This window comes from Ailuropoda melanoleuca, chromosome 1, assembly GCF_002007445.2.
Source record: "Ailuropoda melanoleuca isolate Jingjing chromosome 1, ASM200744v2, whole genome shotgun sequence".
Classification (NCBI taxonomy): domain Eukaryota; kingdom Metazoa; phylum Chordata; class Mammalia; order Carnivora; family Ursidae; genus Ailuropoda; species Ailuropoda melanoleuca.
Genome location: NC_048218.1, coordinates 22,845,496 through 22,873,495, shown reverse-complemented (window position 1 = coordinate 22,873,495; position 28,000 = coordinate 22,845,496). Strand labels below are relative to the sequence as shown.

The 28,000-nt window shown below is 34.2% G+C and overlaps 1 non-coding gene and 1 pseudogene across 1 annotated transcript; both read left to right on the top strand.

The window, feature by feature from the left end:
* The window catches only part of LOC100464867, a 63,630-nt pseudogene that overhangs the window by 27,582 nt on the left and 8,048 nt on the right, over positions 1-28,000 (top strand).
* On the top strand, positions 25,899-26,005 carry LOC117795481. The gene has a single exon (XR_004619527.1). It is a non-coding gene; the product is annotated as a U6 spliceosomal RNA (small nuclear RNA).

Here is a 28,000-nt window from a genome sequence, read left to right as displayed (position 1 = left end):
GGTTTTTCTTTTAAAAATCCCTCTTGACCACACACATTGTTATTTCACCTATTGAATAAGAAAAACTCAATAAAGATCACATTAATACCTCTTTCAATATCTCTTTAGCAAGGATTTGTAGTGTTAGACCAAACTCAAGATCCCAAATCCATTTTTCATTTAGTCACTTGCACAGGTGGTGAATGAAGATGACACTCATTTCTAAAAAATAGACCCACAGTAGCCTGTCTGGGGCCTTTGACACACAGATTTCCACCCCAGATATGACTGCATAACCATCAGCTAGTTGGCAGAGAATCATTGGTGAAGTAGTTAGTCTATTAGGATTTTCCTCCGTACATTGATATTGCCACAGCCCAGCTACATAACCCTCTGCCTGATAATGTACAGCCTTAGAGCCCTCACTCCTCAGCTTTTGAAGATAAATTATTCTCAGAGGTTTCCTAACTTTGAAAGGTCTTGTGTACTGTTTATTCAAGTATTATCACAGCAGGGATGCCAACAGTCTGGGATCTGTAACTCTCAAAACCTACATTTGAAAATTCTCAGGAATGTGTTCTTTAATACTATATCCTCGTAGAGTCAACCTTGAATTTGGCCCAAGAACCAGACAGTGTTCACTTATTCAAGCAAATCTTAAATGGTAATCATAAAGTGTTATCTCTCTTTCTAAAATACATCAATAAAAATCTATTGGTAATGTTTAGGGAGGCAATACAAAATCAGCTTTGATATATGGCTGCAAAGTGGTGTTCTTAGATTAATTCACTGACCCAACATCATGACCCAACATTAGGTCACACTGCTCCCAAATTCTTGAAACTCACTTGAGCCTGTCTGAGCTAGTTTCCTGCATAGTTTAACATTTTTCTTTTCTTTTGAAAGAATTAGAATATTTGCAGGTGTTTGAACTCTAAAAAGAACAAACAACTGTTTTTTGAAGAGAGACAGTGATTTGAGGGACATTTTAAATCAAAGCTAAAATTTGGTTGGTACAGGTATATGCTCATATAAGAATGATCAAATTTTGCATCACAGATATAAAGATTTGTATCATGTGAAAAGACAAATATAGAGAGAATGAGTCACAAAAAATTAAAAGGCATTTTATTTATACTGCTACATGTTAAAAGCTCAAACTCTAACTTAGGTGTTTTCAATGTGACCTAATTTCCTGTTAACTCCAACAAGTCCAATTTTTTTTTTTGCAACTCATTTTAAAAACCTCTGTGTTCAATTAAAAGAAAGAGTATTATCCTTAGATTAGAGAATGACACATTTTATATTGGTGTAACTGGACTGTCAGTTAAGCCTCTGACGGAATCCAAAATAAAATCTACTGAGATTTTTTCATGTCTTATTTCAACCTCAAGTATATGGTTTCATTAAATCACTTAAAATAGTTTCAACCTTAAATAAGCATCACACTTTTTTACTTGAGACATAAAAACAAATACATCAAATTTCAATGTCATATTTTTAGTTTAAAAGCATTGGTCATGGTTTTAAAATAATTTACATCAGTATTCTAAAGAATGACTGACTTAGGAATGGATTCCTGCTCCTGAAAGTTTGGAGTTTGTTTTCTATTGATAATCTCACCTCTTTAACTTCAGTTTCAATATATTTTTTGTTATTTGGGTGATGTCTTACAACTATTTCTTATTTTACCTTGCGTTGGTCATAGAGATCTTGCACTATTTTTATAAATACAACTTAAAATATGAAAGATAGGATTTTAAATAATTTTCATCCTCAGAATAGTTGGTCAACAGTAAGAAATACTAGCATTGTGTGTTGTGCTAAAATAAGTTATAAACATTATGTTATTCTTATCTCAAAAGGAATCTCTACACTACATACAGTTTGAATAGTATACAGTTATATAAGACTTAACATGGCAATAATGCAACTAAGAAAACCTAATTTGCCTATGTATGGTCATGTGCTAATAGCACCCTGTGGTGAGTGACTGAAAGGGATTATTAGAATTACAAAAGAATAATAAATCTTTATAGAAGTGCCAAGGAGAGCAAATTGTGTGAAGGCAAATAGAGGGGGAACTAGTGGAAAGTAGGAGGTCGTTAGTAAAGTATTATGTATTTTCCTCTAGTGCTGTATATAGAGCTGTCTCTGGTGATTTCGGAATTATTCTGCCCTTCCCAGTAGAGAAAGCAGTGGGGAGAGCGGAAAGTTTTCCGTAGTCTTTTTTTTTTTTTTTTTTTTTTTTGNTATAGTTGCCTTCAGTTCAAAATAATCTTTATACCAAAGTGGCTTTTTGGGGTGGAATGTTCTGCTGCTCTTCATATTCCTTTTATGTGTATCTTGTTTTATACTAGAAATGACTGGATATTATATTGCTTCCAGCCATCAGGTTCTATACTAGTTTTACTTTTTTTTCCCTCTGCCTGAATTACTTCAAATTTTACTCATTGAGTAACTACAGTTAGATACCATATAGTAAATTTAGAAGCATTATGATAAGACACGTTGAGAATACAAATGGTAGACTGCTTAACTTTTTCCACTAAAGCCAGTCATTGCTCCTCAGAGTGGGTAACATTTGGGCCTGGTCTTACATATGGATGGGAATTTCCAGTAATGCAACATGGCTTAGTTCATGCCATGCAAGAAATAAGAAAACAAGAGAACTTCAAAATATAAAGAACTAAGAAAATATCAGGAGGCTCTAAACATTTTTTATTGTTAAAATCGAGGAAACAGGACAGATATTTTTCTTGGTAATTACTTTATCTTGGAATCAGAATGATTTTAGATGCTGAGGAGTCTGGCTCCTAGTTAAACACCTAGGTGTCATTTTTTAAGCTTGACCATAGGTGCACAGCCAGGGCATTGTAGTCTTTGAAAGGTGTTCCAGTGAAGGGCTCAGGCTGCCTGGCCCTGTTCTTACACATACCCACATTCCTATCCAGGAACTTTCATTCCAAGATCTCTGTATTTGAGGTCATGAATGGCGATTCTCTTCAGGTACCTCCCCCTGAGACCTACTTAAAGGGAAAAGAGGAGGAAACCTTGAAAACACTGTTTCCCTACTGAGTACCCAGTACTATTCGGTTCTTTGTAGTCCTCTCTTCCTCCCATCTCAGGTTCCATAAAACTTCCAGAGACTTTCTCGTCCAGGGCTCCCTCAGCAGTGAGAACTCCTCTCCCCCCACTTCTGTCTGATCCATCTGACCCTTTAACCAGAGTGCTGTTGCATGAAAGAAAATGGAAAAGAGGGAGTCCGCACTCTCTGGTTTTAGACTCTTGCTGATAGATGACAGTAACTGATTAAAAGCTTAACTTCTTGACTTGTTGCTTTAATCAGTTACTCATTTAATATCTGACAGTACAGTTCTCTCTCTTCCAGCCCAAATGAGCTCCTGACAGATACCCTTTATGGTGTAGATTAAAATACAATCCCAGGTAGCAGATAATACACCAGATGTGATACGTTTCACATTCAGAATTTACAGTATACCATTAATGTTGTACCTCTTTCTTAAAAACCTTTCAATTTGGAAGGCATATCTTGTCATTCTGCAAAGAGTGAAAACTAAAAAAAACAAAAAAAACAAAAAAAACCCAAAAACAAAACTTATTATATGTTAGAACATGAAATTTATATTTCATTTTCTGGCAAGCATATCTCTTTCCTAGAAATCTAAGGTGGGTCTACGTTTTGCTTACCCATTCCTATCAGAATCATCTCCTCAATGTAGATGACAAGAGTGTCATCCTTTGGGATTTTGAGATTATCTAGGTCCCTGTTGGCAAAACTATATCAGAGAGCAGAGAGTTGTGTAACTACTAAGTAAAACAGGGAAGGATGTTGTTAAACTTGCCAGTTGAAATCACATTGCTTTTGGTGTTCTTTAACAATTCCTATAGACCAAAGATATTTTCCAAATTGACAGTTGCATGTAAGTTTAGTCTATGTTGATTTTCTCCAGTAAATAGACTGCAATATAGGAACAGCTATACGGTTGGTTCATCATGTCGTTCAATTTATGATAATCTGCTGACATTCTCCAGAATCCACAGATGTTGTGCATAGGCTAAACACACAAGCTGAATGAGGTCATATTAGGAATCCCCAAACTTGCCTCTCCCCGCAATTGTTATTATCATTAGTTTACTATTTGTATAGGAAATGTATCTTGAGGGCTTTTTTCAGGGCCATTTAAGTTATTGTAATTCTCATTCTAGGGAGCAATGTAGAAACTGAAAACAAATGCCAAATGGAAAACAATGCAAATCAAAACAAAACACAGGGTGTATTACCTCAGGATGGGGTCCCTGGGGACCCATCAATCAGGGACCCTGTGAGGTGGTCTTCTTTCAAAATTCCCTTTTCCATTGACTCAAAGTTTCCACTCCCACTAGTGGATTAGACTTGCATTCTCTGGCCAGGAATTAGCGTTGGCTAATAACAATATGATAAATCCATTTATCTGATAGAGACCTAAGAATTTCTGGTCAGTTTCAGAATCTCCTCATTTTCTCTCAAGTTTAAAAATCTTACTCTTAAACAAGGAGAAATTTCATTGACACAAGAAGGAATAAATACTCCCCCCACATTAAGAAATGATATTATTTAAATTGATCACATTCAGTTAAATTGGTCAGTTTTTAACCCAAGAGATAACTGGAATGTGCCTCTAAGTATAAAGGATTTTTTACTTGCCTACTTTTTGTCCAACTAATTGTTTCATCTAATCAGAATTTTTTTTTTAATGATTTATTTATTTGACAGAGAGAGAGACAGCCAGAGAGAGGGAACACAAGCAGGGGAGTGGGAGAGGAAGAAGAGACTCCCAGCAGAGGAGCCTGATGTGGGTCTTGATCCCAGAATGATGGGATCACCCCCTAAGCCAAAGGCAGACGCTTAACCACTGAACCACCCAGGCACCCCAGATTTTTTTTTTTAACAACTGATTGAAGGTATATTTAACTGCATTGTATGAGATACATACAGGTGAATTTTAACGTACCACTTTGGAAGTAAATAGAGAGCTTCATTCGTTTTTTGGGAGACTTGACAAAGCTGACAAAGTGGTCAGTTATTTGTAAACTGTACAGATTTCTTATGAAGATGAATTAAAATATTATATATCATCATTTAAACGAATCCATTGTAAAGGCTACCTTCTTATGATATGAAGATAATATGAAGGAAGGGCAAGATTAGACTAATGCTGAACTGTGCTTACTGCTCTTAAAACTAAAACTCAGGTTAAAACTTTCATGTAGCTCTACTTAGAAAATTATTTTACAGAATGTAAAATTCATATATAAAATACTAATCAAGGATTAATTTCTAATTTTTATGGCATTAAATACTCCCTTTTCATAGAATGACAGAGAAGAGATACATTCTTTCACAGAAAAGCAGTCATATCCCTGGAAAATTGAAAGTGTATCACTTAGAAAAAGTTGTGATCTGCTTTAACTTACTCTATATAGTTATATTTTACCTTATTGAAATAAATTATTAGTAATATTTATATTCTAGCTTATATTCAACTAAACTGTTATTCCTAAATTATTTGTTATGGTTTTGCAGGACATTAATAACCAGATCTACTTCTTAAATATTATGCTATGTTTTTGGCTATGTAATTTTTAAGATTTGTATAGTCATTTTTTGAATACAATAATGAAGACTTTACCTTTAGAGCTATTTAGCATTGTTTAAATATTTTATCATGAGTTCACAGTCAATTGCTTCTCTGCATATTGCTGCAAACAATCTTTCTTTAATAATATTCATATAGTAACTAAGACCTATTGGTATTAATGTGAGTCCTTGCTCTAACACACTACATAGTATTTCTGGTTTTCTTAAATGATCAATTTCAGACTAGGCTGTTCTCCAAAACCATCATGACTTGGACCCATAATTCTTATGAGTAATCAGAGTCCTCCAGGAATGAACTCCCTGAATAAAAGTTCAGTGCACCTTTGATGACATGCACTTACTCTCTTGGAAAATGTATTAATACTGTCAAGTCAGGTGGGCAGCATTTGCTCTATATAGCCACACAGTGGTTGCACATCTTAATGCAAGAATTGTCATATAACATTTGATTGGGGTGAGGTCATAAATAAGTAAAGGGTGAGTCTTTTATAAATTTACTAGTTCCAGATATAAATGTCTTCTCTGTCCCTGCCCTCTTAGGTCACAAGTTATCCCTTGAAGCTAAAATACTACCTCTTACCGACCTTATTCCCTGAAACTTAGTCAGGACTTCTTAATTTCTCTAGACCAACAGGCCAATGCTGCACACTTGAATCATCAATTAACTTGCTTGAGAGTGCCTTCCATAGCTCCACAATGCAGGCAAACGTGGCATTCTACTGCTGAAATAGGTGTGGTTTTAGAGTAAGTTTATCTGCCCTATTTTGAATATTATAAGAATCAGTGAAGGGTATGTATTGTAATGAGCACTGGGTATTATATAAAACTGATGAATTACAGACCTGTACCCCTGAAATAAATAACATATGTTAATTAATTGAATTTAAATTTAAAAAAATCAGTGAAGTTACAAACAGGAATGGAATTAACTGAAGCTGTGAGAAATTCAAAATTCTTTATGTAAATATTTTATTTTTAAATATTGAGGAACATTTTCAAACTGTGTTTATTTTACATAGAGTTGAATTTCAAAGTATGGAATGGGTTAATAAGGGAATATTTTAGGGCACTTGGGTTAAGTGTCTGCCTTTAGCTCAGGTCACAATCCCAGGGTCCTGGGATCGAGCCCTGCATCCCATCCCATCATCCCATCCAATCGGGCTCCCTGCTCAGCGGGAAGCCTGCTTGTATTCCCTCCCATGCTGTCTCTCTTTCTGTCAAATAAATAAATAAAATATTTGAAAAAAAAGGGGATATTTTAAGATGTAGATATTAAACCATAACAGAAAAACTGAAATACAAAGAAAATACGGCCCCATTCAGGACAGGAATGTTTGTTTCCCTTGGCTTCTCTAGCCTACATATAAGCAAATTCCTAATGAAAATAAATTTGGTTTAGGATAAAAATAGTGTTTTAATGATAATATTTTTCAAGGATATTTAACCTTTAAAATAGTTTGAAAACAAATTATCATACATCCTACAATACAATTATGGAGTCAAGATCTATTTTTTTTTTTGTTTTACTTCCTGTTACAACTGAAGAAGACACTTAGTGTAAATACATTTCCATATTTTCCAAATCATCAGAGTTGCACCCAATATTGTACTGGTAAATGTTTAATAATCTGACTTCTAGTGTAAAATTTATTGAATTTTACCATTTTCCATTTTATGAAAGTAAGTTCTCTCCCATGACCAATTTCATGCTTCCAAAGTGATGGTCTGTGAAGTTGTGGCAAGATTCCACATATCTGCTCTCAGAAGACGAGTAGCATTGGCTCCAGCCCAACACTGGACTTAATCCTAGATGAAAATGCATTACAGTGTTATTATTGTGATAGGAAAGGTGGTAATAAAGGAATCTATGGGTTTTTTTTTTTTTTTTCCTGGTTGTTTACATTTTCTACCCCTCTCCCCATGTCAACAATTATTTGGAGCATCTCTGTACATATGTCCATTACCTATAACATAGCTTTGTTGCATTTATATATAACGAATCTGTCCTATTTATATGTAACAAAAGTGCCCATGTTGGGAAATGATGCTACTATTCACCAAAAATGTGTATCATGAAAAATGCCTTTCCAGCATTACCAAATTTAAAGATATCAGTCCACAATTTTGTACCTATTGATTCCTGTTACCAGTGCATGTATGTTTCTAAACACTGACAAGCTCTTTTTTTATGATCAGTCATAGACAAGTTAAGTAATCCCAAAATTTTCTTCCATTTCTATAAACATATTATGAACAGTATTTCTTACTGTTCTTTACTGTTTACTTACTATTCTTCTCATTGCCATGGACTATGGAAAGGGGTCCTTGGGTTATCCATCTCTGAGTTGTATGAGAATTAAATTAAATGTGTTAATATAGTATTTAGGAAAATGTACAGATGTAGTTTTATACATATATATATATATATAAATCTTTACTGTTAAAATATTTAGAGTCTAGATTTTTTTGCTTAACAATGGAGCTAAAAAGATAATGATAATAATGCAGACATATTGAAAGGTCAATATGTGCAAATAATAGTTCTTTTTTTTTTAAAGATTTTATTTATTCATTTGAGACAGATATAGAGAGAGAGAGAGCATGAACAGGGAAAGAGGCAGAGGCAGAGGGAGAAGCAAGACTCCCCGCTGAGCCAGGAGCCAGATGTGGAACTTGATTCCAGGACCCTGGGATCATGACCTGAGCTGAAGACAGACACTTAACCATCTGAGCCACCCAGGCACCCCAATGTGCAAGTAATTGTTCTAACCACTTTGCAGATATTAACTTAATTTCTCCTCAAACTCATTTGATATGGGCTTTATTATCTTCTATTGTGTACAGGAGAGAAAGCTGATATGCAAAGAGGTTACTAAGTAAGTTTCCTGAGATTGTGGAAACGGTAAATGCCAAGAAAGAATTTGAAAACTTGAAGTCTAGCTGCTGAAACCTTTGCCTAATCACTCTACTGCATGTCTTCATAATAGGCAGTAAGAGGCCAAATGATTCAAAAAGGTGGGATTAATGGAATGGATTTATTATATGTAAACCCTATTGCTGACCTGGTTAAGCAGAGGGACTAACGCATATTCCTTTCATTAAATAGTAAGAAATGCATTAGAGAATGATGGGCCAATATCATTGAAAATCTTTGCTTGGGTGGAGAAGTTCTGAAAAATTTATTTTACTTCATATTGTTAAGTAGCCTAATGGAATTATGTTCCAGTTGCTCATAGTTATAACTTGATCTTATGCTTTTTCTGTAGGTTCGTTCTTTTTCCTTTTTATTTTTCTACCCAGTTATTTTCTGCTGATACAACTTGCAGTATAATAAAATTCTTGTCTGATATGACCATTCTTCTGTTAGATGCATCTTAATTTATTATATTTTTCAATTCTAGAATTTCCATTTGATTCTTTATCAATTTCTGATCACTGGTGATATTCTCCAGTTTTCACTATTTTGCTTCTAAAGGACAGTAGCAGCCTGTTCTAGCCTGAAAAGATAGAAAGCAGTATGTTCAGTTGCTCAGTACAGCTGAGGAAGAGATTTTGACTGGAGTATGGGTGGGAATGATAAACAATAAAGATGGGCAGTCAGAAGGCGGATCATAAGGAGTTTTGTGTATCATGATAAAGATATAGTCTGTTCTATGTTGTTCTTAATAGTAATAGTAAAATAATAATAATAGTATTATTAGTCTAAAGGTAATTACAAGTGTTAAGCACAGGTAGAAGTGAATTAATTTTTTTTAAGGTGAGATTAAATGCCAGAGGACATGGATATTCTAAGTAATTACATGAACTCAAGGCATTAGAGAAATATGTTAGACTGACAGCATGATATTTGATTCCTTTTTTTATTAGGGGCTAGACTCTCGCTAAAAGCCAGTGAGTTTATGGTCAGTGTTACTGCATTAGATTAATTGCAGAGGAACTCAATTCAAAATCACATTTACTGTAGAATAATGTGCATACAGCAGTCAGAAATCATAGGATATTTACATATTTAGAAAAGACAAAGTCCAAATTCATTTAAAATGCCCTGTCAGTGCTCAGATGCAATAATCCCTCATGCACATTGTAGGGAAGGTCACCGAAAAGAGTAGCTCCAATCGTCTTATTAAAATGGCAATGAAACCAGTCAATATTGCCAGACAAATGAGAATTTGAAGAAGTGTTTAAACTTTCACTGGAGCATGTCCAGATGTTATGTGACTACATCAAATAGTTTGTGTTCTGATTTCATTTCATTGACCCTTGGGAATATTTTCACTTTACCACAGCTCTTACATTTCAAATGGCAAAGTGTTAACTTGTACTTGACTCTAGCTAGTTTCATGTTCTCTCTCTCTCTCTCTCAAATCTCTCTCCCATCTATTATCTCTAATTCCCGCTTATATCATTATCTTTTTGTCCTTAATTTTTTTTATTAAGTTCATTATTTTTTTGTCAAATATGTACCTTTTCAGGGAAGACACACCACTTGTGAAATATTATGTATTTCTTCATATATATATATTTGGAAGAGCCTTTTTTTCTTTGCTACTTGCTCTTTGAAAATTAAGTTCTTGTGGAGTTTTTTTCTCTAAGAAAGTTTACTTGCTAATTTCTATATTTAAAACAAGTAAGATCACTGAGGCCTGTGCAGTTCCCAGCCTGTACCATGGTTTGGGGTTGCTCTCTGCCTCATAATGCAGAAAGTTTGTCTGCTTGGAAGACAAAGTAGTCTTCTCCTCTGAAAAACCCTCCAACATAGTTGGCCTTGGCATCTTCATGATTAGGACAGCGAGAATTGAGTCCTCATGAGTTTGGGTTTTCTGTAGAGACAGACAGTGATTATAACAAGAAAGCCCAGATTGGGGGTGAAGTTACTGCAAGACCTCATCACTGTTAACCAAATCTGGGCTTCCTGACAGTCATAGAAGTGGATTCCTTAACAATAAAATCATAATAATACAGTTTTTTAAAAAAAGAAAAAATAAAACAAGATAATCTAGGCAAAAGAATTTGCTATGAAATCTCAATGGCCTAAGAATGGATAGATTAATCGAACAACTATCTGATTTCAGAATATTAAAGGTTAGACTAAGCATTAATTAAATTGAAAAAATTGATAATCATATAATATATTTTTAAAGTACTATATTTTATGAAACTACTATAAAATATAAACGTTATAAAATAAATCATTTTCATAATTGTACATTATTATAAAAATTATAAAAACAAATAACTATCAATAAATATTGGGTCTGTAAAAAACAAGGAGAGGCAATAAGTTATTAAGAAAATGGGAAAATGTTATTCCAAAACCAGTGTCAACAAATGAAAAAAAATGGCTAATGATCTTCTGAGAAAATGTTTAATCTATATAGTTATTTTAAAAATCAAATTATGACAACAATGTGATATTACTTTTTATTCCCAGTCTCCCAGATTTAGAGCCCCTTGAAAATGGTAACCCTCCACTTGAATTGTTTGCAGTAAATCAGTCATTTTTATGAAACTAGTGGAATTTTAGATTTTCATAAGCTACCTGGAATGATATTTGGCAAAGTTTATTTTTTCATCTCAAAGGCATGAAATAATTTATGGTACATCTGTTGGCTGCAATATAATTTAACCATAAATATTATCCTCTGATAAATACTTGAATGACATGGGGAAATTATTACCATATAAAGTTTATTAAAAAGTAGATAAAGCATATTAACAATAGCATGATCATAAATGTATAAGAAGCCTGTGTTTGTCTCTGTCTATTCAACCATCCATCCATTCATCTATTTATTCTCCAACTGACTGTCACCAAGAAAAAATTAACACCAGGCACTCTTTCTTTTCAAATGGTTGTGCTGCATTTGTTTTGCTTCATTCCTTTTTTCTAGAGGGGCAATGAATTTTTATAACTATTTTAAAAATTTAATTGTATGTTGTAAGAACTGTTAACATGAGATCTACCCTTTTAACAAAATGTTCAGTGTACCATACAGGACAATGTAACAGATAACAATGTTTTACAGTAGATCACTAGAACTTACTCATCTTGCATGTTTGAAGTTTTGTGTCTGTTGATTAACAATTTCCCACTTCCCGCAGCTCTCCAAGCCCCAAACCACCATCCTCTCTCTGATTCTGTGAGTGGCTATTTTAGATAATGCATGTAAATGGGATTATGCAGTATTTGTTCTTTTTTGACTGACTAGTTTTGCTTCCAAGGTTTATATATGCTGTCACGTATTGCAGGATTTTCTTGTATAAGTTTGAATAATTCCCGTGTGTGTGTGTGTGTGTGTACCATATTATCTTTATCCATTCATCCTTGATGAACATTTAGTTTGTTTGCACAGTCCTCGGCTACTGTGAATAATGCTTCAATGATGTTGGAGTGCTGATATCTTTTCCAGGTCCTGATTTCAATTTTGGGGGGGTAAATATCCAGAAGTTGTATTGCTGGATCATGTGATAGTTCTATTTTTAATATTTTGCAGGTATTTTTTAATTTAAAAAGAGATAACTGTAACCTAATATTTAAAAAGTTTAGGCAGTAAAAATAAATATAAGAATTCTCCTCCTGGGGCTCCTGGGTGGCACAGTCATTAAGCGTCTGCCTTTGGCTCAGGGCGTGATCCTAGTTCTGGTATCTAGCCCCACATCAGGCTCCTCCTCTAGGAGCCTGCTTCTTCCTCTCCCACTCCCCCTGCTTTTGTTCCCTCTCTCGCTGGCTGTCTCTTTCTCTCTGTCAAATAAAAAAAAAAAGAATTCTTCTCCAAAGCTAAATTTTCTAAAAGTGAAGTTTCTGAAAAAAGAGGTATTGCGTCCCACATTGGTCTACCTGCTCAGCGGGGAGCCTGCTTCTCCCTCTACCGGCTACTCCCCCTGCATGTGCTCTCTCTGTGTTAAATAAATAATTTAAAAAAAAAAAAGAAAGAGGTATTACAGTTTTAATTTAGAAAGATATTGATGATTTGCTATCCGCTGAAGCTTCACTAATTTAAGCTTGCACAGTGTGTTTGTATATACTTCCTCTCACCCATGCTAACATTATTGTCAATCTTTTGAACTTTCCTACTTAGGTAAAGTTTTTTAAATTAAATTTACCTGGTTTTAATTATGTATAAGGTTAAGCACTTCAGATTGTAAGCCTTGTGAACATATTTTTCCTACATAATGCCTATCCCTGTCTACTACTACTGGCTGTTATTCTTTTAAAAATTGATTTCTAAGAATTGGTTACTCAAGGACTTCTTTCCAGCATGTGTCCTATCTCTTATCCTCTGGGAATTTATTCTGTCCAACATACTTTGGTATTTTTCTTAAAAAAAATATTTTCTCAGTTTTGCATTGCTTCAAATTCCCTTTGGCCACCAAGTTTATAGTGACATTTATCATAATAGGCATTTACAATTTGTGTCTTTGCCTTCCCACTACCCATTCTGTACATATGTTTTTCTATGTTGTCTTTCACCTTCTCTGGTAGAACAAAATGTTTCTTGTCAATCAAATTAAACTTTATCATGGCTTCTTGATATGGATCTTATTCCAGTTTCAGTCAGACTTCCTCTTAGGGGACCACTCCTTCTTCCTAAACAGTATCTTCCTTTGTGTTTAATAATATCATACTCTTTTGGTTTGCTTCCTATGCCTAAACCTCTCTGTCAACTTCATTGGTTCTTCTCTTTCTGACTAACGTGTAACTATTTCTTGATTGAGACTCAATCCTTGTCTTTTCTCTTTCTAGGTGATCCCTTCTACTGCCATGAATTTAATCTCAATCAGTATGCGGATGATATCAGGTCCCTATGTCCATTGCTGACTTGACATTTCCATTAAGGTAGCTTAAATGTGCCCGAAATTTAGCATTTCTGAAATAAAATCAATCCTGCATCCAAACATGCCCCAGTCTTCTGCTCCTGGGTTAATACCACTTATTTGATTGCTTAACCCCCAAAGACAAGAGATTTCCTTGAATGCTTTCTTCATTTTACAAACCAAAATTGTTGCAACAGTCTAGCAATCCTAGCAGTATCATTTTTTCCAAAATATGCTATGACTTCAAGACAAGCAACTACCATCTCAGACTAGTATCCCTGTGTCTTAGTCTGCTCAGGCTGCTATAACAAAATACCATCAACTGGGTCCCTTAAATAACACATTTTTATTTCTCACAGTTCTGGAGGCTGGAAAGTCCAAGATTAAAGTGCCAGCGGATAGGTATCTGGTGAGGGTCGGCTTCCATTCTTGTAGACAGCTACCTTCTCCTATAACTTCATATGACTGAGAAAGAGAGAGATCATCTCTCTCATGACTTTTTTAAATGAGAGCACCAATCTCACTTATAAGGGCTCCATACTCTTGTTCCAGTTACCTCTCAAAGGTAATTAGATATATCTCTATATACCTCTCAAAGGTCCCACTTCCAAATGCCATCACATTGGGGATTAGGGCTTCACCTAAGAATTTGGAAAGGACACAAACATTCAGCACATAGCACCGTGTTTCTACTTCTATATCCCTATAATAAACTCGTCTTCATATATACTTTAGGTGACCTTTGTAAAACTTAAAAGAAGGCAGAATAGCAGGGTGGTTATACATGTACAATTTGGATTCAGACTGTGAAGTTCATATCCTGGCCCTTTACAGGAGGTGCAGTTTTGGGGGAAATTTCTTAATCTTCCAAAACTTCCATTTTTTTTCATCCAGAAATAATAACAGCACCTCTCAAGAGGGGTTTTTGAGAAATACTTTAATATGGATCAAGCCCATGGAACAGTGTTTGGCAAACGATACAGGCTTAAAGTTAACTTTTGGATATTTTTTGAAAACTTCCACTCTCCAGCTGAAATCTCTCTCCTAATTGCTTGCCAATATTTGTTACACTAACCACATACTCTATAACCTCAGTCATAAGTATTTTCTTTGTGTTCCACAGATACCCCAGGAGTCTTCCTACTAAGTTCATTGCACTTGCAGTCCCCTCTGTCTGGGACATTCTTCCATCAGATCCTTGCATGCGTTTCCTTTCATTCAGACCCCAGCTCAAGTGCCATTTCCTCAACCTGTTAAGTCTTAACCTTCTTGTCTAATAGTCATATCCCATGAGACACTGTTATTTTTACTTATTTCCATTTTCACAATAAATCACATTACTATGTGTGATTAATGCTTATTACTTTGGTGTTTTCTGTCTGTAACCCTCTAAGAATCAACTCCAAAGAGAGCAGGATCTTGCCTACATTCTTCATCATCTATTCCCTGGATTATAGGGAGTGCACATCATATCATAAAGCCACCATGGATATTTGTTGAAAGAGTAAGTATATGAATGAATAGCTCAGTGAATACAAGGATGAATAAATTACACTGACTGAGACCTTGAAATGAGCTAGTAATGCCTTTATGACCACCTTGGCCAGTTCATATTCCCCTATTCAGGGATTCTGTTATACCCCACACATCCTCTTTTTCAATTCTTTAGAACCATGCCCACTTCTAAGATGATTTGCAGGGTATATGAGAGGTTTTATCAATTTGAGGAAATTCCATGTTAGCAATATATCTACAAAATTATAATATATGAACTTTGGATAAGCAGTATTGATAATATAATTGATTTTCCATACATATTTTCTTGCTCAGGAGTGTTCAAATAATAGGAATACTTTTTAGATTGTTCTTTAATTACTAATCACTAATTACTCTCATCAACTACTAACCTGTGATTTACAGGGAAAAAAACCATCTAAAATACATAAATATTAACTTTCTATTCAACAGGAATAAGAGGCAAAATATTTCTTCTGGTTATATTTATTCAACTGATAAGCTGTTAAAATATCTGCATTATGTGTATATATAATTCTGCAATAATTTTCTGTACATTTTAGCCTTTCTGCGTTTTTTTTTTCTTTTCTGTTCTTTACAGAGACTACTTCAGTATATCTAGGAGTTTCAAAGAGTATAAAAAAGAAAGAGAAAATGTATTTTCTCTATGGAAATTCAAATTCCCATAATCAAGTAGCTTTAGAGAAGGACATGAAATTTATTCCTTATTGTGAGATTGCTTTGCTAGGATTCCAAAGGACATGTATCACTTTGCATAACTTAAGTTCAGAACCACCAGGGAAAAGGTAGCATCTTAGCAAACTTCCTTGTTTACCTTTCTATAATGGTTCCCCATTTCTAACAACAACTAATTCTGGGCCCCTGTCAGACAGTTAAATTTTCAATAGAAATATTCCTCCACAACTATGTATTTTTCTGTTGTTCTTTGTGTAATATAACTTACTGCTTTACTAGGAAAAGAAGGAATTTAATTATTGCAAAAAATATAACACATTGCTTAGAATGTGGGTGTGTAAATTAAAATATGATCAGATAATCTGGCAACATTTTTTGAAATAAATTTATTGCAACAAGTTTCCAGTATTAAAAATAAATTGTTGACTTCCAAGAACAATATATTGAGGACATTTTTAAGGAATTTTAATTACTGGAATAATGGGATGAGTTTTAAAATGACATACCAAGCTCTTGTGTTCATTAACTGTAAATATTCCATTCCATTATTTTTTGTGTGTTTCAGGAATGTAAAAGTCAATAAAAAAATGTATTGACAGTCATTGTTGGGGATCATGTATTTTAAGATAATGCATTTCTATGTAATCAAGTCAGATTTAGAACAAAGGAATTATTTTTATATGTTTATGATTTTTAATGTTTGACTCAGACTCAAACTTTGAAAAATGATGAATATTTTTAAACAAATATCATGGTCCAAAATGTCCATATTACTGCACTGTGACTATTTTTTAAATAACAAGCCCATTAGATCCTACTGTTTTTCTGAAGTGCTTAGTTGGAAAGGATTTCTCACCTTTCCACTTACAAATGTCAAAATTAGTATGGGTAATCATACTAATCAGTCCAACTCTTATGAAAATTAGCTAGCATTTCTTTCTTTCTTTTTCTTTCTTTCTTTCTTTCTTTCTTTCTTTCTTTCTTTCTTTTTTCTTTTCTTTTTTTTTTTTTTTACTAGAAAAACATGTAAGATGGTTAGTAATGGGGTTTTGGAGTATAGGTGAAGTTCACTGGGGTGGTCAGGAGCCTACGACCAAGAAGGAATTCTTGAGATGTCTTTGGTGCAAAATGGTAGTTTTATTAAAACACGGGGACAGGTCCCTTGGGCAGAAAGAGCTGCTGTATAGGGGTTGTGAGGAGTGGCTGATTATATACTGTGGGGTTGTGGGGAGATTTCAAAAGGATTTTCATGTGTTAAATAAGACTCACAGGTTATCAGAGGCCTTGCCATTGTCCAGTTAAGGTTGTTTTTCCCTCTAGCAAGGCACTAACATGAAGACAGTTGGGAGCTTTCTGGAGAAATATTATATTCTGCCTGCTTCAAGTGTGTCAATGGGCTGCAGGCCAGTTAAGGTTGTTTTTCCCTCTAGCAAGGCACTAACATGAAGACAGTTGGGAGCTTTCTGGAGAAATATTATATTCTGCCTGCTTCAAGTGTGTCAATGGGCTGCAGGCTATAAGGACATTTAATTGTATCTACATTTCCTGCTGGAAGCTAGGTTATTGATAGAAATGCTTTGTTCTTGTAGATTGCTAAGACATTTGTAAACTGAGGGAGTTTTATTAATTTTATGTGTATTTATCAATACATAATATTAATACATATTTATTAACATATACTATTAATAATTCAGTAATAATCATTCGTGACAGCAAGTAGAATATAACAGATATTTCTAATTATTTAAATACTTCACAGCCACATATGTTCCTCTTAAGTTTTCTTTTTCCATGCTTAGATTATTAATGTTTTTCTTCAATCTCTTCCTTCTTTCCTTCCTTTTTTTTCTTTTCTTTCTATTTTTATTTTTATTATTTCTACCTACTTTGAACCTTTGGTAATAGTTCTCCATGTTTCAATTTTCTTAATTAAAAAGGAAGTAAATATTCTCTGAATAATATTTTAGATTTTGAAAGCATTGAAGCTTAGAGGTTAGTTTTACAAGAGGAGAAGATACTTGGAAATTATTTACCACATTCATAGAGAATTTTTTTTTAAACTCTGTGGAATCATAGATAATCATTTTAAAGATATTAATACCTGTAAAGTAACTGAAAATATGCACAGGGAGCCTGCTAAAATGAAAAGGCAAGGATGAGAAGAAAATGAAATGATTGTTAAAATTAAAATTTAAGGAAAGACGAAAACAATACTAACTAAATACTAATTTTCCAGTAAAGAGAAGAATGCAAATGAGTAAACTGAAACAGTGATATGTAAGTCTATCTCTATAAGGGAAAAATATCCCATAATGCAGGACAAAGTTTAAAGACTTAAAAATAGAGTATGAATGTAGTAAACATGGATTATAGAAGACTGAACTCATGAGTCATAAATTATATGAGAAATGTAATTGGATAAACATATTAAAAGTAATTTTCAAGCAACCTCTTAATGATTATTTCTCAGCTGAAAAAAATACATAGATGAAAATGTTAACAATTTTTTTCACCCTGTGAGAAAAGGCAATGTGAAAATGTTATCTAGAAAATCTGTGATGAACATTTTAAATGACCAGAGTGAAGAGAACAAGAAGGTATGTGTAATAGAAGCAGATTTTAAAAAGGAATAAACAGTTGACACAGGCCCTGCAATTTCTGTTGAGATCTCTTAAAGGTCAATTAAGTAGACCATCTCCTGGGACATATTTATGCAAAGTTGACTCAATATCTGAATAACTAATAACTATGAATAAAACAGAAAAAATTATCAAAGAATCCATGTGAAGATACAAGACCTACATTTTCATGTCTCACTCTTTCTAACTTGGAAGCTATGCCTACCTCTTACATAAGTTGATACAGAGCACAGGAAAACAATGAAATGTCCCATTTTGTTTTATGAAAATGCAAAATTATCATTTCAAAGATTATTAAGTTATAACAATTTGCCATAAAATAAATATAGGCTCTTTCATTAGATATTAAAATACAAAAAAATTAAATACCACACATAAGTAGAGTTCCTGCAAGGAGTATAAATAAGATATGGCTATTAATGTATTAGTTTGTTATAATGTTATAATATTGATAAATTCCTTAAGTATATTCATTAGAAATGAAAACCTATTCTCAGAAAATAGGACTAGAATATATTCTTCACATGTAAAAAATAATTATATTAAGTAAACAGCTTACATCACAATAACAGAATAGCTCCTCCCTGTGAGGTTCTGTGGAATGCTAATTATGCAAAAAATCAAAGAATTGTCACAAATGAAGTAGCATCTACGTACTGATGTTAGAGGATGAAACTCTGCATGGGTGAAATGAGAGTGGCACTTGGATGGGTCAGTTTACTATTTCTCTCAAACTAAATATTCCTGACCTACCCGCCCCCAAGTAAAATAGCTCTATGTGCCAAGACTGCAAACAAACTTATGTCTTTTAACCTAGAGTTTTTACAAGTAGAAATTAATCATAGGAAATGTCTCATCAGCTCATGTTTGAGCTCAAAAAATAATAACTTGGTAACATAAACAATATTAAAAAATATATCACTGTAAAATGTTACTTTGAAGGTTAACAATTTAAAAAATCCTTTACAGGATTCTTTTTCTACTTTCAACCTGCCTCTCACCCACTCTCCCACTACTAATCATGACCCATTCATTCTTCTAATCCATAGAGAAAACCTGAAACAAACTGAAGCCAAGATACTAAGGAAGAGGGAATTGGGATAGGGATGATAAGGTTAAATTATGTTATTTTTATTTGCAATATGCAATCACTGTTGGCTATTATAATCTGAAAAATCAAATATCTTTTAAGAAATGGGATATAATTGGTTCTTTTTAGACTGAGTTCTTATTCTAACTATATATTGAATGCTTCTCCCTTTCTAAGATAGTTTGTACCATTTAAGCATAACAAAGCTGATACATTGATACCTAGTGTCACAGCTAAAAACTCAAAAGTTACAATCCATCACTGTACATGTATATATTACATAGATGTCAAACAAGATACAAATGAGATTTAAAAAATGCTATCATTCTAAGGATTTGGAATTTGTTATACAGATTAAAAATCATGAGTATAATGGGGCGCCTGGGTGGGTCAGTCGTTAAGCGTCTGCCTTCGGTTCAGGTCATGATCCCAGGGGCCTGGGATTGAGCCCCACATCAGGCTCCCTGCTCAGTGGGAAGCCTGCTTCTCCCTCTCCCTCTGCCCCTGCTTGTGTTCCCTCTCTTGCTGTCTCTCTCTGTCAAATGAATAAATAAAATCTTAAAAAAAAAAAAATCATGGGTATATGAGAGTATTTTGAGAAATATATGTTATGCATATTCTTAAATATGTTTGTTTACGGAAACATTTGTTTTTTCAAATCTGAGCTCAGACTTGTAAAGGCTACTATTATAAATCAGATATATTCCCTGAACTCAAGGAAATTATATTCTAGTAAGAAATCACACAATATATCTATGTAAAAGTATGTTAAATACACACACACACACTTAGACATACACACACAAATGTATTTGTTATTAACCGCTTTGGTTAATGGTCCTTCCATGTTGAAATCATGGTGTATCTCATGATTACACAATAAAATTTTGTTCCAATATCACCCTCCTTCAGGGCTGCTGTGAGCTTGTATGCTACCTGTGATACAAAAGTTTCACCCCTGCTCCTCGGGTAGCCAGAGACTCTTGGCCTGGAGAGGCAAAGACACCTATATTTAAAGAGAAAAATCACAGCTTCAGCCAGGCCAGGGCACGGGCTGCATTTCCGGTTTTAATAGCCACGGGACTAGGTGCGGTTGGGCGGTATGCAAACCACAGTAGCACATGCTTCCGCTCGTGCTTCCTAGCTGTGCTCATGACGGGTTACCACCAATCCTGGGACCGACCATACTCCTGATTCTAATACGTGGTGAGACTATTAACTTAGTGTCAATAAAAATCTAATTTTATTTACAATATATAATTTGGATAAAATAACTGCAGTATTTGACTTGGAAGCAACCAAACTTCTTTATTTTGTTAATATGAATTTTAAAATAGAAGCAATGATTTAAAAGTGAAAAAAGCAAACTCTCTGTTTCACAATTCTGTTTTCGGGGTTGTTTTAAATTAGAATTTGGGGGGCACTGGCTCAGTAGGTTAAGCATCTGCCTTTGGCTCAGGTCATGATCCCAGGGTCCTGGGATTGAGCCCACGTTGGGCTCCCTGCTCAGCGGGGAGTCTGCTTCTCCTCTCCTACTATGGCCCCAGCTTGTGCGCTCTCTCACTTTCTCTCTCTCTCTGTGGCAAATAAATAAATCTTTTTTTAAAAAAATCCAAATAGTGAAGGGTATTGGTCACAATGAATGCTTATGTGCATTAAGATTTGCACTAATATTTGTTTTAATTATACCTGAAATTCCCTGTCATATTCTGAGCTTTCTCAGAGGAGAAAATTAGCAAGTCATCTTGTGGAACAGAAATGTGCTCAGAATTATTGTAGTTTCCTAAGTAATCATTAGAGAAAATCCTGACAATATTTGAAAGGAATGGTAAACACCGCTACCCAGTCGTACTACCGTCAGTATTGTTAATTAATATACTAGAAGCTCCATTGGTCTTATAAAAAATATCCCTAATTTGGTGTGCCTGGGTAGCTCAGAGTATCTGCCTTCGGTTGGGGTCACGATTCCGGGGTTCTGGGATCCAGCCCTACATCAGGCTCCCTGCCAGCAGGGAGCTTGCTTCTCCCTCTGCCTGCCCCTCCTCCTGCTCATGCTCTCTCTCTCTTAATAAATAAATAAAATCTTTTAAAAAATACCCCTTATTAAAAATTAGAACATTTTGGATACAGACAGGAAAGCATCATTCTCACCAAAAAATCATTAATTTATTTTCTCATGTTGGATATTATTGGGCTGTATGCTGTTAAGTTTTTGTAGGTTTAATGCTATTTAGATGTAGTATATGAGTTTAATTTTAATGCCTTATATATTATTTAAATCTTTAATTTAAAAATTATTCATGGATCACAGAAACTAAAGAACTTAATCTTCTTTTAAGACTTCCTTACATTCAGTTGCTGATTCACCTTCATATTATTTTTTACAATAAATAAATAAAGTATTTACAAATAAATACTTCTTAGAATTATACATTACAGATTTTCCCTTGAAAATCATTTGCTAATTATCAGACTTTGATTTATTGCAAAGAGGTTGCCTGTGAGTTAGCATTCCCTGATTGAGGAGACATAGGACTAATCTTAAATATTGCTGAAGGTAGTGATATAATTCCCAGACTCCTTTAAGATAAGCAGATATGTGTGAAAAAGAATAATTTATGTCTCCACTTAAGTGATTGAGAACGGGATTGCTAGAATTGGTCTAGTATGTTGGCTTTTGTAGCGTATTTAAGTGCTGGAATAGTTCCACTGCTATGTCACCTTTTCTTCCTGGGAAGGAAAATCATTGTATTTTAAAGCTCAAGTGACTTTCAGCCTATGAACAGGGTTGCTTGACTTTAAAAGTAAGGGTTTAATCAAGAGGTAAATTCCGTTCTTGAGCAAGGAAACCAAATTCAGTATTAGGCAGCAGGCATCTGTGCATAAAATTTACTTTTATGTAATTTTACAAATGTACAATGCAGACAAAAATTAAATTAGTTTGCCAGAACTTGCATTCTACCTTCTGCCACTCTCTTCGTCCTATGAAGGCATATCCTCTGCCACTAACTGGGTCCTATGTTGGGTTGACAACTGATCTCTGAACCCTTTTGTACAGTTCTCCTATCAAGAATCCTCCATGCAGAATCCCCTCCCCCCCCACCCCTGCTGCTTTCCCTTCACTACCACCCACTCTTCAAAGTGCATGCGGGTGATGTGCCAGCCTGTTATCTAAGCAGGCAGGAAGCCCTAGTTCTCTTGGCAGGCGGTGCTTGAGTGAGGAGGTGTGTGTGTCCTTTTCTTTGATAGTTAGCTGTTGTTCAACCAAGATTTTTGGTGGGTGTGTTTTTCATTTCAAACTAAAATCATCATTTTACAAGTATATCCAATTTCCTCTGATATTAAAGCGTGTGAGGGGGAAAATGGATCAAAATGAAATAGTAAACAGAATCAAGAATGGGAAACGGGAATTTAATCATGAAGTATTTGTCGTCTTTGCTTTCTTGGCTATGCTGCCAACTACAGTCACAAGGATTGCACATGTCTGATATTCTGCTGAGTAAATACCGCTAGGTTATCCGCATATGATCTTGAAACAGTATTGGTGTTAGATTATACGTTGTTAGCACTTTGACACAAGAGGTACTTGATATCTCAGTCAATGATCGCTTCCCTGAGCACTATTCTTTTCATCCTCTCATCATGTTGTAAACTGTTTTCTAGCTCAGGCAGGCAATAATCGATCTCAATAATGTGGCTATGTACTTAACCACTGAGCAGCAACCCAGATGTGAGGGTCTATTTCCAGTAAAACACTTGAATACTGCCCATGGAGAAGTGAGTCTAATGTCAGTTCCACCCTTGATGTAACAAGTGCTCTTTGGTGAGCTGTACTCTTCTAATGAGATTATTTGTAAGCATAATGGGGAATATGGAAATGTGCCAATTGAAGAGTCAATGGGAGAGGAATAATAGGGATAATGGGTGACAGGGAGAGAGAAACAGGTAGACCGAGGAAATCAGGCACATTGAGAACTCTGTAAAATCAAGTGAGTGAATTATAGCTGCAAGAGGATGTCTAATGGTAATTTTTGATGTGTTTTATACTCAAGAGTGTGAAAGTCACTTTATGCATTCTATTTTTGATAATTAAAAGTAATTTATAGGTTTGCCACCTTTCCTCTTTCAAGTGGCAAGCCTCCAGATACTTGCTGTACCATCACTCTGTAGAGTTAAGTGGCAAGTGAAGAAGCTCTCAATAAGCCTGCTAAAATTCCGAAGTTACTGCCATCAAATAAATGTTTTCTAAAATGACTCTGTTATATTTTTTCTTAATTAACATATTTCTTTTTAGCAGAGATACTAAAGTTTATATCTTACTGTATATTTATGTATTTTCTTTATGAAAATATAAGGCAGAGTCTAAGAGAACCGGAGAATGGATACCTGAAGTAATTTTAGAGTATTTATATTTGTCTTTCTATCTCCTGGGTATTTATGCTTATAAATTATTGAGACACATTTGCTGGATCATTTCCTCAGCACTTTTGTCTCTTCCAGATAGTTTTCCTTTAATTGTTGCTTGTCAAACTATGATCCCCTTCCCTTTCTACAAGTCCAAATGATGTTGTGTTTTAAGCTGTTGCTAATTAGTATAGTTTAAAATTTTGAACAGTGGATGGAGGAAGAGATTAAATTAATAACAAATACCAGGGATAAAACCTGTTGGTTGACACCTGTCAAGAAAAAATGGAAACCATGTCTAGGATAGAGAAACAATGCCCACATGAAGGGAGATTTTGTTTGTTTTTAAACTTCTCAGAATATTTGGTTAGTTTTGATAGCATCGGATGTTAAAAGTTAAAATCCCGTTTCTGATATTACATTAGAACTCTAGATGAATGGCTTAATCTTCCTGAACTTCAGTTTCCTTTTTTTAAAAAAAATAAAGATTATACTCATTTTATAAATTTGTGGCTCACACCTAAAATGAAGGACTGTCTGCTGCCTTCTCTCTGACCCATCATGCAATGACCCACAGGAAATTCCCCACAATAACTAGCTGACAAACGTCATTATCATTACCTGTGCCCTGTGCTCTCACTGAGTTTGAGGCTCAGCTTATAACAACACCTTGCCATCAACACGTAAAATAGGACATTATGAAAGGATCAGTCAACATGGACAGACATGTGCGCATGGACACGGACGTCTACATGTCTTTATCAAGTAAATTGTGTTTGACTTGAGAGTAAGAATACCTAATATCTTATTAAAGGCTAGAGTGTCATGACAAAAATAGGGTAATAGAGAGTCAGTGGGGTGAATCTTACTGTAGGCTTCACCAATAATCTTGAGGTTGGGTGAGTCCCCATATATTAATTGACTCTTGTGTTTTACTTCCTAGGGCAGTATACTTTTGTTGCTGTTTTTAATCAAGTATAAAGGCAAATCTCCTCAATGGTAGTTATAGTTTTAATACGAAAGCCAATTGCATAAAATAAGACTTTAGTTTCTTATGTTAGTAGTTCCAATTTGAAGCTGTAGACATCTGGAGAAACTGCATTAATATTTAGGGAATTTTCAGAAATATGGCCCTTTAAAATACCCCTATAGGGGCGCCTGGGTGGCTCAGACGGTTAAGCATCTGCCTTTGGCTCAGGTCATGATCCCAGGGTCCTGGGATTCAGCCCTGCATGGGGCTCCCTGCTCAGTAGAGAGTCGGCCTCTCCCTCTCCTTCCACCTCCACCTCCACCCTGTTCCCTGCTCATGCTCTCTGTCTCTCAAATAAATAAAATATCCCTATATTATGTTTGAAATGCTTTTCTCTGTTTAGTTGTTTTTGAATAATCCCTATAAATGTATGCTGTAATTTCATTAGAAATCATAATAATAATCTGTCTATATCACCTTAAATAAAGTTAATTTGTCCTATTTGCTGCTAATTTGGAATCAAAGTTGGACTATTTTTCCTTGTTTTTCAATATGCAACTATCTTAATGTGTGTCACCTATATGTGTTCATTTTTTTCAAGATAAACTCAAATAGCCCATCAGTGTTTTAGCACAACAAATTAAGGTTTTTTTAACTAATAAAATTGGACAGAACACTTGACATCCTTATGCATAAAGTATTTCCCATATTTTAAAGGTTAATTTGACATGTTTTGCCATAAATTCACTGTTTTAAACCCAAAAAATATTTTATAGATAAAAATACAAACTTTTACCTTTTGAAATAATACAAAATACCATTGAGAATGGAATGTGATGATAGTATCATTTTTCTATCTATCCATGTAACATTTAATCTTTAAACGTACTTGAATCTGCACATAATAGCTTTAATTTAAAGGGATAAAGCCTATTATTAAATCTGGCAGACTGATTTATCATAAGCATTTATAACAAGTACTTCACATCATTTCATTCTTTCACCTGTCCGAGATCAACATTTTCCATAAGTTCATTAGGCTTCCTTCCATATTATTTTTTTGAACAGACACCATCAGCTTAAATCCCAAAGAAACAAAAGGATGTATTGTCATGAAAGGAAGAGGGAGTGCTCCCTTTGGCAGCACTTAAGCTAAAATTCTGAACAATACAGAGAAGATAAGCATAGTCCTTACACAAGGATGTCATCGCATTCATGAAGTGTTCCATATTAAAAAAAAAAAGATATTTGAACTACATCCACTAAATTTTAAAAACCCTTTTGATCAAACAACACCTCAACTTTTGTAAATTTATCATTCTAGCTTAAACTTACATAAAAATATGAGGTCTTAATACTGAAAATGTTTTTGCATATTAAAAAATGCCCTTTAAAGCTTTTTAAATGACATTAGAATCCTTAGATATTTTCCAAGGAATATAAAGATCAAAGCACCTGTGTCTTTTTTCCATTGGCATATTGACTCAAATTACTATCAACTTTACTGGTTAAGTGAATCATTTTACAAAATTCCACATAAAGTCCATTATCCTAATTGTGGGAGAAAATAAAATTTTATCGAGGAGCAAGAATTGGCACGTTTTCCATGACTGGATATGATAACAAATGAGACCATCAGGCTCATTTGTCATGAAATGTCATCATCCACCTTCATATTCCTATTTATTCCCCTTACCATTGCGTCCTGGTAAATGTGGGAAGACAGTCCCTTTATATGGAAAATCCTGCTGTAGGTGGGCAATGGCTTCTTTATAATTGCACACAATCATTTCATCAAATAAAATGACATATTATTTTTAAGTATAATTAAAATGTCATATCTGAAATGCTTCTGTTTTTGTTCTTTTCACTCATTCATTCAGATTAATTTATTCAGAAATGTTATTTTCCTTAGCACTCTGATAGATGCTTGGCATATAATCAGAAAAACAAAGCAAGATAGCCATTTATATGGAACATTTGGTGGCCCAGTGTCCCCATGTATGCTCACTCTATCATGTTAGAAGTAGGAAAATCAGTAAAATAAGTATCTTTTCTGACTTATATATAATAAAAATAATAACAATAGTTTTCATAAGAAAATTATGTAAATGAAACTTTTAAATTCCTTTCTTGGTACATGTTAAGGGTTAAAAATAAGTGTTTTATATCATTATAATTAACAATTCATCAAAGATTTATTCGTGAAGATAATACAATAATTTGAAAATTTAGTTTCGATAACCTGTGAATTTATTTCTGCTTTCAATTTTCACAAAACAAAGTTGTTAACCTAATCTTATATTCACCATTAACATAGCTCTTATTGTGAGAATTTTTTTCAAAGACTCTTTTTCAACACAAAGAAAAGAGCTAGAAGTTTTAGATCTTCACAAAGTAAATTAGATAGTAAGAATTTACATCTATTCCAAAACGCTTAATTTTGAGGCATTTATCCTTTGAACCTGAACCAAAATTCACGGCAGATTGTGCCAAATGTTTATTTTCTTAAATAACATGCTAAATATTTTTTCAGTTGGTGTTTTCAAACTATTCAAAACTGAACAAATATGTCGTGAATATTATTAAAAAGAAACACTTCAACCGTCACAGCAAAATCTTCACACACACACACACACACACACACACACACACACACGGATTTAAAACATAGATATTCTTCTGTGACTGAATAAATTTTCAGACATGCAGTATCAACACTCAGAAATAATAAAACCTGTTCTTCATTCCTTATACACAGTATGTATCTAAAAAATTGACATGGAAAACTGAGTATTTAGCCAAGTTATTCTATCAACAGCCTTAGTCTGCCTAGATAATTCAGCTTCTAAAGACCTGTCTTCAATAACAGATGGCCAGTGATAGTTTGAGCAAAACAGCTAAATTCCCCAAGCAGTGCTCTTGGCTTAGCCAGTGTATAAACTGTCTTAGTTTCCTTGGAATAAGAATTTACCCAATGCAATTTTACAAGTTTACAGATAAAGTGGGTTTCCTGAGAGTACTGTATTTTCCTGATTGGATCCAGATTCAGAAATCAGAAATAGCTATAGGGATGTTGCATATATAATCCTAGTTTTCTGTACTTCAGTTATCACCCAGAAGTTTTCTGACTTTATTCATCTGGAGAGTAATTAGTTAAAAAACTGGTCAAATTTTGCAAATTTGTGGGAACCTCTTTCTGGATTTGTGCATGAAAGAAAAGATAATTT